We start from the raw sequence: 9,603 nt of genomic DNA, 5'->3' as shown, positions 1-9,603 counted from the left end.
CTCTCCAGTGTATCTCCAGGGCCTAATAAAGTCCCTGGAATGTAAGAGATGGTCGATAAATATCCTCTGAATGAATACATGAAGTTTTGGGTAAACGAAACTTGAGGCAGCTATAAAGTCTGGCCTCTGCCTTCATCCCATGAAGAACGGCCCCCTTGGGAGCAGTGCCATTTTCCTATGACACTACAGTGGATCCCATTGGTGCCCCATCCAGACATCCTTGTCCAGGTAGGCACACTCATCCCCCTGCTACTGTAGGGTTGAATGTCCCCTCAACAGCTGCTCCCTTCTCGGCAAAACTGCCCTCAGCCACCTCTTCTGAGAGTTTACACCTTCCCTCTCTCACCCTGAGACAGCCCACAACCAATGATGGCTGACAATGCAATACAAAAGGCTGGCCCCCTTGTCTCAGGTTAGGGACCACCCTGTGGTGCCATTTATGCTCCAGAGCCCGCTGTGGGTCAGGCAAAGGATAGGCTTTGCCCAAGATAACATCCTTGCTTGTCCCCTTTCTTTTCCTCTCTTGTTCCCCTCCCTCCCTAGTGTTTTTTCTTAAGGGCACTTCCTGTGCATGGAATCCCTCTCAGACTGTGATTCTAGAACCCCAACCAGAGACTAGCACTTCCCAAGCCTGCCACGGGGTCTAGGTCAACAACCTTTCCCTATTGGGGAATTAATATTTATTAAACACCTACTGGGTGGCAGAGTCCATGCTGGAGCTTTACATCTATCATTTAATCCTCACAACCACAGGAGGAAATAGGTCCTATTATTATCCCCATGTTGTAGAGGAAGAAACTGAGGGTCAGAGAATACATGACTTGCTCAAAATCATATAGTTGATATGTGGTGGAAGAGGGATTTGAACCCAGTTGTAGCAAGTGAGGTGATGACAGCTACCTGTCATTGTAAAACAGGGTGTTTATAGCTGTAATAACAGAAAAAAGGGAAATCGACACTCAGGAGCTGGGGAGGATGGGGAGGACTTCTCGAATCTTTTGAATCTTGAATCTTTGAAGTAGATGAAGGGGTGGAAAGGCATGCAAGAAAGAGGGAACAGCATGTGCAAAGGCAAGGAGTAGAAACAAGCATGTATTTCAAGCAGTTCCAGCAAAGACTGTGAGGTACATTGAGAGATATGCTGTAGACATAGGCTGGGACCAGACCCTAAAAGGCTTTAGGAGCTATGATCAGGAAATGGGACTTTTTCCTACCGGAATTTAGATGCCACTGCTGGGTTTTAAGCAGAGGAGTAACATGGAATATGTCTGTTTAGGAAATTACTCAGGTTCAGGATGGAAGGTAGAGTTTAGGAGGCTATTTGGGGGAGATGATGAAGTTATATTTTAGGCTATGAGGATAAAGAAAAGTAGGTAAATTCAAGGGAGAGTGATTTGGGAGATAAAAAATAGGTTCAGGGGGCTAGAGATGAGGGAGGAGGAGCAGTCGGGATAATGCTCAGGTGTCCGTGCTGGGTAATGCCACTTGCTGAAGTCAGAAAATAAGGGCAGATTTTGGTTGGAGGATGATAAGCTCAGTTTTGGACATGCCACATCTGAGGTTTTCTCCAGGGTACACTGTTCAGAGGGTAGCAGATAAAAAGCCCATCTCTCCTGTAGCTCAAGAGAGAGGTGGGTGTTTAAGTTCTGTATCAAAAACTCTGATTGGCTCTTCGTGACATCATAGAAGTGGCGGGGGTGGGGGAGGGTTAAGTGAATGAAGCACTTGACCACAAAAACATTGAGAGAAACTGGTCTCAGTCAGTCTGCCGTGTTGAACTTACTGTCCCAGGTGAGTTTGCCAGAATTGAATTCTTTCAAACTAAGCTCTTTGGACTTTTTCAAAAATTTTAGGCTCATGAGTTTCCTGCTGCCAGGTGCCTCCTCTCCCCGTGGGCTCCCCTTATCCCATCCGTCCCCACCCCAGCCGCAATCCTTTACCCACCCCTCCCCCACATCATCTTTCTAAAAAAAGAAAAGTACAACAACAACAACAACAACAAAAACCGGTGGAATGGATGATTTGGGAGCTGAAAACCTCCAAATGGGGAGGTTATATCCTCGAGACAGCAGCATCAATCACCACATTTTCATTATTAAGTAACATCGCTGTATGCTGGGCTGATTCTGCACCTTATCTGAACCTAGCAGCTGTGCCCTAAATTCCAGCCGTGGCGCCTGTCTGCAGGAATTCAGTTGCCTGTGTTTAAAATGAGTGTTAGCATCTATCATTTCCCCACACCAAATGGTTTTGTGTCGGTGGTTGGCAGAGCTAATCCGTCACCAGGGTACTCCACTGCCCAGCCCGATACCCTCTTCGTCACCGTTGGGGAGAGAGGAACAGGGAGGCCCCCAGGATGGGGGAAATGTCACTGTGAGGACAATTGCAACATTTAGGACTCTTTCACAAAAGAAGTAGTGGTAGGAGGAAAGCCATCTGTGTCTATTGCAGTATCTGACTTTCTATCCCACTGATTCTAGACAGTCAGGGGTCTTCCATTATCCATTCTTTGGGTCAGTGTGCAAGTTGGTGGGACTTTGCCCCAGAACCTCAGGCCATGGCTCTGTCCATGGTCTTTTAGCTCTCAAGGGTGCAGAATCACCCTGCATGTACTGAAGAGAATCACAGACCATCTGGTCCGATATGTTTCAGCCTCTATTGAGAGTCAAAAACCTTTTAGGACCCTCTACTCAGAAAAATATGCAAACCCAAAACTTTGCTCGTGCAAACCAAAATAAGCCCATTATCTCATGAGCTTCATAGACCCCTGGTTAAATATCTCATATGTAGTTTAACTTATGCATTTTACAGAGGAAGTGGCTGAGCCTCATGGAGAGGAGGCTATTTGTCAAAGTCTTCAGAGTGAATAGGTACAATTGGGGGCAGGGTGAAAGAATTTAAGGGAGTGAGATATCATTGGAAAAAAGAAGGGTTTAAGAGCCGAAAGACCTGGGTTTGAATCAGCTAGTAGTTACTAGTTGCGTGATTTGAGGCAAGTCGATAGACTCCAAAATTCAGTTTCCTAATCTGTGAAGCTGGATGATAACATCTAGATTGTAGGATTTTGATAAGGATTAGTCTTACTGGGGGTAACGTGCTATGGTGGATGCTGTGATACACACCCAGATCGCCCTTTAGAACTGAAGGATTTATCCCAGCCATGGGGATGCCATTGGCAGAAAGCCACCAGCTGTTGGTTCCTACACGGGAATTGCCTCAGATGAGGAAAGCTGCTTCACTCAAGGTAAAACCTCTTCCTGGGGCAGCCCGTGTCCAATAACAGGCTTGATATGATTGATATGGCAGTGTAAAGGCCCACCCCAACTCTGGACAGCTCTGAAATATCATCCCAGCTTCAGAACCATCCACAAGGTTGGCTGAGACCACTGTCGAGTCTGTGTCACAGCTCTGTGTACCCTCTACTCAGGCCTGCTTTCGTCCCTTCTCATTCACAGGTGTTGACTCTAAGAGCGCTCCCTAAAAGTTCCCTTGCATGCTGATCTCCGTCTTTGAGTCTGCCTCTTAGAGAACTCAGTCTGTGTTAGAGGACTATCCTGTTGGTTAAAAGGCTCTTGGGTGGTTTCCTGATGTTCTTGTCATTTGACAGGACTTCCAACTCCCAATCAAGTGCTCTACTTGGCCAAAAAGCTATTAGTTCCAGTCTTTACATTGTCCCAGTCCTCTTCTCTCTCAGTCCACTGACTTGGGGCCTCTTGGAAGAAGATACTTGGGCTACTGTGATTCTTTCAGTCCAACCCTCTACTTCCAGGTATCAGAATGCCTCAAACTGACCAGACAGAGATGCCTAAGCTACTCGACAAAGTGTCACTCAGGTATTCCCCTTCCTGCTCCACCCTGGAGATGCTCACCTCAGCCCCCTCCCACATGCACTTGGTCCTCAAGAGATGCCTGGGCAGTAGCAGCAATATCTGCAGCTAGAAAACTCACATACTCAATATTCAGCCAATGGTTGATGAGCACATGCTATGTGTAAGGCTTAGTGCTCTGGGGAAAATGGTGTCTAGTCTTATCTTAGGGTGCTTCAGGAATAGATATACTCATTCATTCAGTTGGTCATTCGATCAATACTTATGGAGCCAAGCCTTCTGTTGTGCCCTGGAAAGATAAAGGTGAATGAAAAAAGCTGTCATCCCTGTGCTAAAAGGATCCCAGTCTAGTGTTTCCCATTCCAATGGGTTTTTCCCAGGTTTTATTCCCTGTTAGTTATCGAGAATCTCTTCCTTCTGCTAATCAAAATCCCTTTGACTTTAGACTTGTCACTTGCTTGTTTTCCCATTCCATGTGGCTCTTATCTTACCTTCAAACAGCTTCCTACCCACCAGGCCTTACATATCTCTCAACTTTTCCTATTTTAAAACCAGAATCATGTTCTTAGGATAACTCTAGGCTGAATCGGACTGAGTAAAGAGGCCAAGGTCAGAAGACTATTCACCCACATTGTTTCACTGGCATCACTTGGCGACCAGATGGTGTCTCCTCCTAATCTTTGCCCACCCTCCAGGCCTGAACCCAGAGGTGGGCAAGACTGCATAATTTCGAGAGCATAATTGTCCTTTATGAACGACTGTCTTGTTATATGCTTAGTGTCCCTCTGCAAGGAGTAATTATACTTCCTATCACGAAGATTGGAAAACTGGAGCACGAAGCTGAGAAGTTACTCAGCCAACGTCACACAACTCTCCTGAGGTTGAAATTCTGCCACTGAACTGTCAGTGAGAGATTGACACATGCAAACACACAGGTTGGAAGAGCAAGCGACGGGATAAGAAGAGAAGCGAAGACGGGGCAGAAAGAAATGTAAATGGGGCCAGAACGAGAGAGAAGCAGGGAAAATGAGAGAGAGTGAGACAGCTCAGCCCAAACGATGACTTCTTTGCTTTCTAGAGGCATTTATCTTTCATTTGACCTTATAAGAGTCTATTTGTGTTGAGATTTTAAGTTGAGAATTTTTTCTTTTTAAAAAACATCCCCGTGCATTTACCACGGCTCTTATATTAATTTCTATTCACGCCAGTGGGTTCAGTATTTATTCTCCTCCAAAATCACTGAGTTGGAATGGACAGAGTGAAAGTCATTTGGCTTTGTGTTTGTCTGGATTCAGAACCTGAGGCCCAAGGGGTGGGATGAGGTGGGGTGGAGTAGGGGGTCAGTGTATCAGGCTCAAAACTGGAGAGATGGATGCCCAACAGTATTGTCAGGCACCTGACTTCCATCCAGACCATATCGTATCCTGCGTCGTCAACTCTGAACCCCCTGTGTGAGGGAGCTGGTGGACTGGCCAGAGCCATGAATCCCCTGTGATTCAGCCATTCTGCTTCCAAGAGGTGATGTCTGAACTGGATCGTGACGTTTATGGCAAACTGAAAGTCAGTGTGGCTGAGGTCAAGTTTGGGCCTAGGAATCTGACCACCTGGGTATATGTTCCAGCTTCATCACTTACTGTCTTCCTGACCTATGCTTCACCTCTCTGGGTCTTAGTTTCCCTCATCTGCAAGATGGTATCAGAAAAATAATGCCCTCCTAGGGCTAGTGTGAGGGTTAAGGAAGTGACTGCTCGTGAAGACCGTGGCACAGTGCCTCTCACCCAGCCAGTGTTCAATAAATGTTTGTAGGTTGAATGAATATAGTTCATGCACTTGCGTGGGAATTCTGCAAGAAGAGGAGGCATGGAGAGGTGATTGAGTACATATGTTCTGGAAACAGATAGACCTGGATGCAAACTGTAACCTCAGACCAGCCGATTACTTCTCTGAGCCTCTGTTTATTTATCATTAAAACTGACGTGATGATAATGCTTACCTCATGGTATTGCCAGGAAGACTAAAGAGATTAGCATGGTGTCTGGCATACAGTAAGAGCTCAATGAATGTTAGTTAAAAACAAAACACACACATACATAGGAATTCACAAAGCAGTGGCAGGCTTTGTAAACAGGTGGCATAGCAGGTGCAAAGGCCCAGAGGCATGAACAGGCACACTGCGATAAGGAGACTAGAAACAATAAGGCATGACTGGAGCAAAGAGTGAGTGGCTTTTCCCATGCTATTTCCTTTCTCTCCCTATCCCTTCCAAGACCAACACCTTCAGATCTCCTCTGAGATGCCACCCCTGACCACCCTATCTGAGTCTCTGGATACACTCTGAAGCTTATTTATTTCCTCATATCTCTTATCATTGTTTGCAACTGTGTATGAATTTACTGATTTGATTCATGTCTGTCTCTCTGAAGACTGTAAGCAGGTCCATGAGGGACCTTATCTCTAGCACCTTGTACAGGACCTTCTACACAGTAGACATTCAATAAATATTTGTTGGAGGGAAGAAAGCAAAGGAAAGAGGGAGGGAGGGAGGGAGGGAGGGAGGGAGGGAGGAAGGAAGGAAGGAAGGAAGGAAGGAAGGAAGGAAGGAAGGAAGGAAGGAAGGAAGGAAGGAAGGAAGGAAGGAGAAAGAGCAAGAACATGAAATAAGAATTCTTTATGCCCATTTTACAGATCTAAAGAGACTCAAAAGTGACATCCCTGCCCATAGCCACACTGCTAGGAAGCCGTGATGTAAATTCAAGCCTAACAGACCACCAAGTCTACTTTACCTTCTCAACCACTCATTGTCAGATATGATCTTGACCATACAAAATATATTGTAAATTATGTAGCAAATGCCCATGGGCCCCGTGTGTACTTAAACAACAGAACGTTATGGACCTTTGAGGTCCCCTGAGTTTTCCTCCTGGACCCCATCCCTCCTCTTCTGCTTACCCAGAGGTAAGCACCATCCCAAATTGGCTGTTTTCCATTTTCATGTGCACTTTTAAACTTTTTACTCTGGTGTGTATGCTCAAACAGTATTGTTTATATGCCTTTAGACTTTATATAAACAGCATCATCCTCTGTGTATCTTTCTGCAACCTACTTGTTTTTCACTCAATATTATGTTGTGAGCTTCTTCCCCGCAGCTCTATTTCATTCATTTCCACCACTGTATATTGGTCCCCTGGATGAATACTCCATGCTTTATTTATCTATTCTTCACGTTGATGGACATTTAGGTTGTTCCAGCCTTATCTTTAGACACACACACACACACACACACACACTCACATGCACACAGACACATTCTGTCATCTCAGGCATGCAACATGCTTATTCCCACTTCTATAACTTATTTATGCCGCCTGGTATGCCCTCCCTCCCTTCCTGAAATCCTATCATTCAAGGCCCAGCCTCACTCTCATCTCCTCCATAAAACCTTCCCTGATTGTCCCAGCCTGAGGCCATCTCTCCTGGGCAGCTCATGTCCATCTGTGAGTTGAGCCTTATTTGGATGTTTGTTCCTGGTCAGTTGAGGCAGATGAACTCCAACCTGTCTACCCAACAGCTTACGAGACTGCTCCCAGTTCCCATGATGCCTCCAGGGCCCTGTATGATATGGCCCCACCACCTTCATGTCTTTCTCCTTTCCTCCCTGCTGCAGCCACACTGGCCTCCTTACCAAAACTGATACATGCCGACCTCACTCCCACCCCAGGATCTTCGCCTGGGATGCACTTCCTCTGAATATTCGTGTGGCTTGCTCCTCGCTTCTTTTGAGTTTTTGCTCCAACACCCCTCAGAAAGACCTTTTCTGACTACTCAATTCATTTGCTCCCCCTGGAGCTCTTATCCCCTTTCCTGCTTTGTTTTTCTTCATAACCCTTTTTACCATCTGATATGGCATACATTTTAATTATTTTCTTGTTTATTAGCTACCCCCTCGATTAGAATGCCAGCTCCATGAAGGCAGGAATTTTTTCTGTCTTGCTCACTGCTGCAAACACAGAGCCTAGAACAGTGGCTGGCCCGTAGGAGTTGCTCAATACGTATTTACTGAATAAATGGCTTTCAGTTTCTTCATCTGTAAAATGAAAATACCTCCCTAAATCATGACATTGTGAAGATGTCATGAATTAACAAAAGTAAAGTTGTGTTTAATAAATGCTACCACTCCCCCTCCCAAAACTCCCCTCCCCCACCAATCTAGGTTCCCTACCAACTCGGAGATTCTATAAAAGGTCTATAAAGAGTTACCTATGGTCTATGGCCATGCCACCCTGAACAAGCCCGATCCCATTTGATCTCGGAAGCTAAGCAGGGTCGGGTCTGGTTAGTACTTAGATGGGAGACCACCTAGGAAGACCAGGTGCTGTAGACATAAAAAATAAAAAATAAGGGACTATAAGCTGATAAGTTCCTTGCAATCTGCGAGGTCAACCAAGGGCTGCCTCTCATAAAAAAAAAAAAATTAACTAAAAAGTTAAAAAAAAAAGTTACTTCTGCTCTGAATTGGTTACCCTTGGAGTTGCTGCTATCCTTCTAGTGGCAACTGTTGGAATTACAGGTATAGTACCCTAGAAACACCTGCTATTAGGGACCAAGCTTTTAAGGCTGGCAAACACGCCCAGAGCTCCGGAACAAGGCTCCTCGGAACAGAGTAGGTCTCGAGTGTCCCAGAGACATCTCCAGACCCATACCTACCTGCTGCAGGCTCCCACTTTCCCTAGCACTGGTCTCTGCTCATTCCTGGGTCTGGTTCTTAATTCTGTCCCGCTGTCTGCCTTTGCCTTCATTATCCTCTGCTTGTCATGGAGGGGTTAGTTAAAGTGTCAGGAGCGATGTCATTTACAGCCTCCTGTTGCTAAGCAACGGATCCAGATGAGCCCTTGAACTTCTTTCTCAGCCACTGAAATGTATCTGGTGGAGTGATGGGGGCCCTGGCTGAACTATATCATCACCTGGGACAAGCAGCAGGTCTGTTGGCCATGTCTCTTTTGGGGTCCGAACAGGACTGAGCCCTGTCCCTCTGGGCCCCACTATCCTCAGCCTCCCCTAATTAACCAACACTGCTCAAGGCCTCTTGGGTGTCCAATTTCAGGGTGCACATTCTGGGCAGAGATGAATCAGACCTGGCCCTGCCTTTGAGGTTCTCCCTGTGTCAGTGAGAGAGAGAGATACTCAAATAGGCCAGGGATGCTCCAGAGAACGTGACTCTTTGAGCCTTGAGGGATGAACCAGAATTAGCCCGGGGGATTCCAGGTGAAGGCACAGACTATGTAAATGCCTAGAGGCAGGAAAAGCCTGGCTCTTTCAGACACCAGCTCATGCCCAGAGTAGTGGGAACAGTGGGATGGTCTGGATTCTGGGCTCCAGCCCTCGCTCTGCTGCCAACTCTCTGCATGACTTCAGCTCTGTCCTTGCCCCTCTCTGGACCTCGGCTTACAAGGGGACGTGGTCGGGGCAGAGATTAGGTGAGCTCAGAGTTTAACAAAGTACTACGTGCATACTATGTGCATGCTGCTTGTGTGTTTTGGGATCAAACCTTTTACTTGAATAGTTTTGAATTTACTTTTAAAAGCCTTCGAAATATATATAACTAGTCCATAGCTAGTGATGTGACATATTCCTTTAAAATGATTTTATTTAAGTTTTTTTACAAGCAAGTTATTTTAAAGAAAAATATTAAGTAACTAATAGTGTAGGTTGTACCTAAAGGGTGATCCAGGAGTGCCAAGATTTCAGAAACACTAGAGCAGGCTTCGAAGGTTCTTTC

At 45.9% G+C, this 9,603-nt stretch overlaps 1 non-coding gene across 1 annotated transcript; it reads left to right on the top strand.

Annotated features, from left to right (window-relative positions):
- Nucleotides 1-8,089: 8,089 nt before the first annotated feature.
- On the top strand, nucleotides 8,090-8,208 carry LOC111743964. The gene has a single exon (XR_002781963.1). It is a non-coding gene; the product is annotated as a 5S ribosomal RNA (ribosomal RNA).
- The last annotated feature ends 1,395 nt before the right edge of the window (nucleotides 8,209-9,603 follow it).

The sequence above is a fragment of the Pteropus vampyrus genome, unplaced genomic scaffold (genome assembly GCF_000151845.1).
Source record: "Pteropus vampyrus isolate Shadow unplaced genomic scaffold, Pvam_2.0 Scaffold125, whole genome shotgun sequence".
Lineage (NCBI taxonomy): Eukaryota > Metazoa > Chordata > Mammalia > Chiroptera > Pteropodidae > Pteropus > Pteropus vampyrus.
The sequence above is the reverse complement of the archived record's forward strand: the minus strand, read 5'-3'. Positions and strand labels throughout refer to the sequence as shown.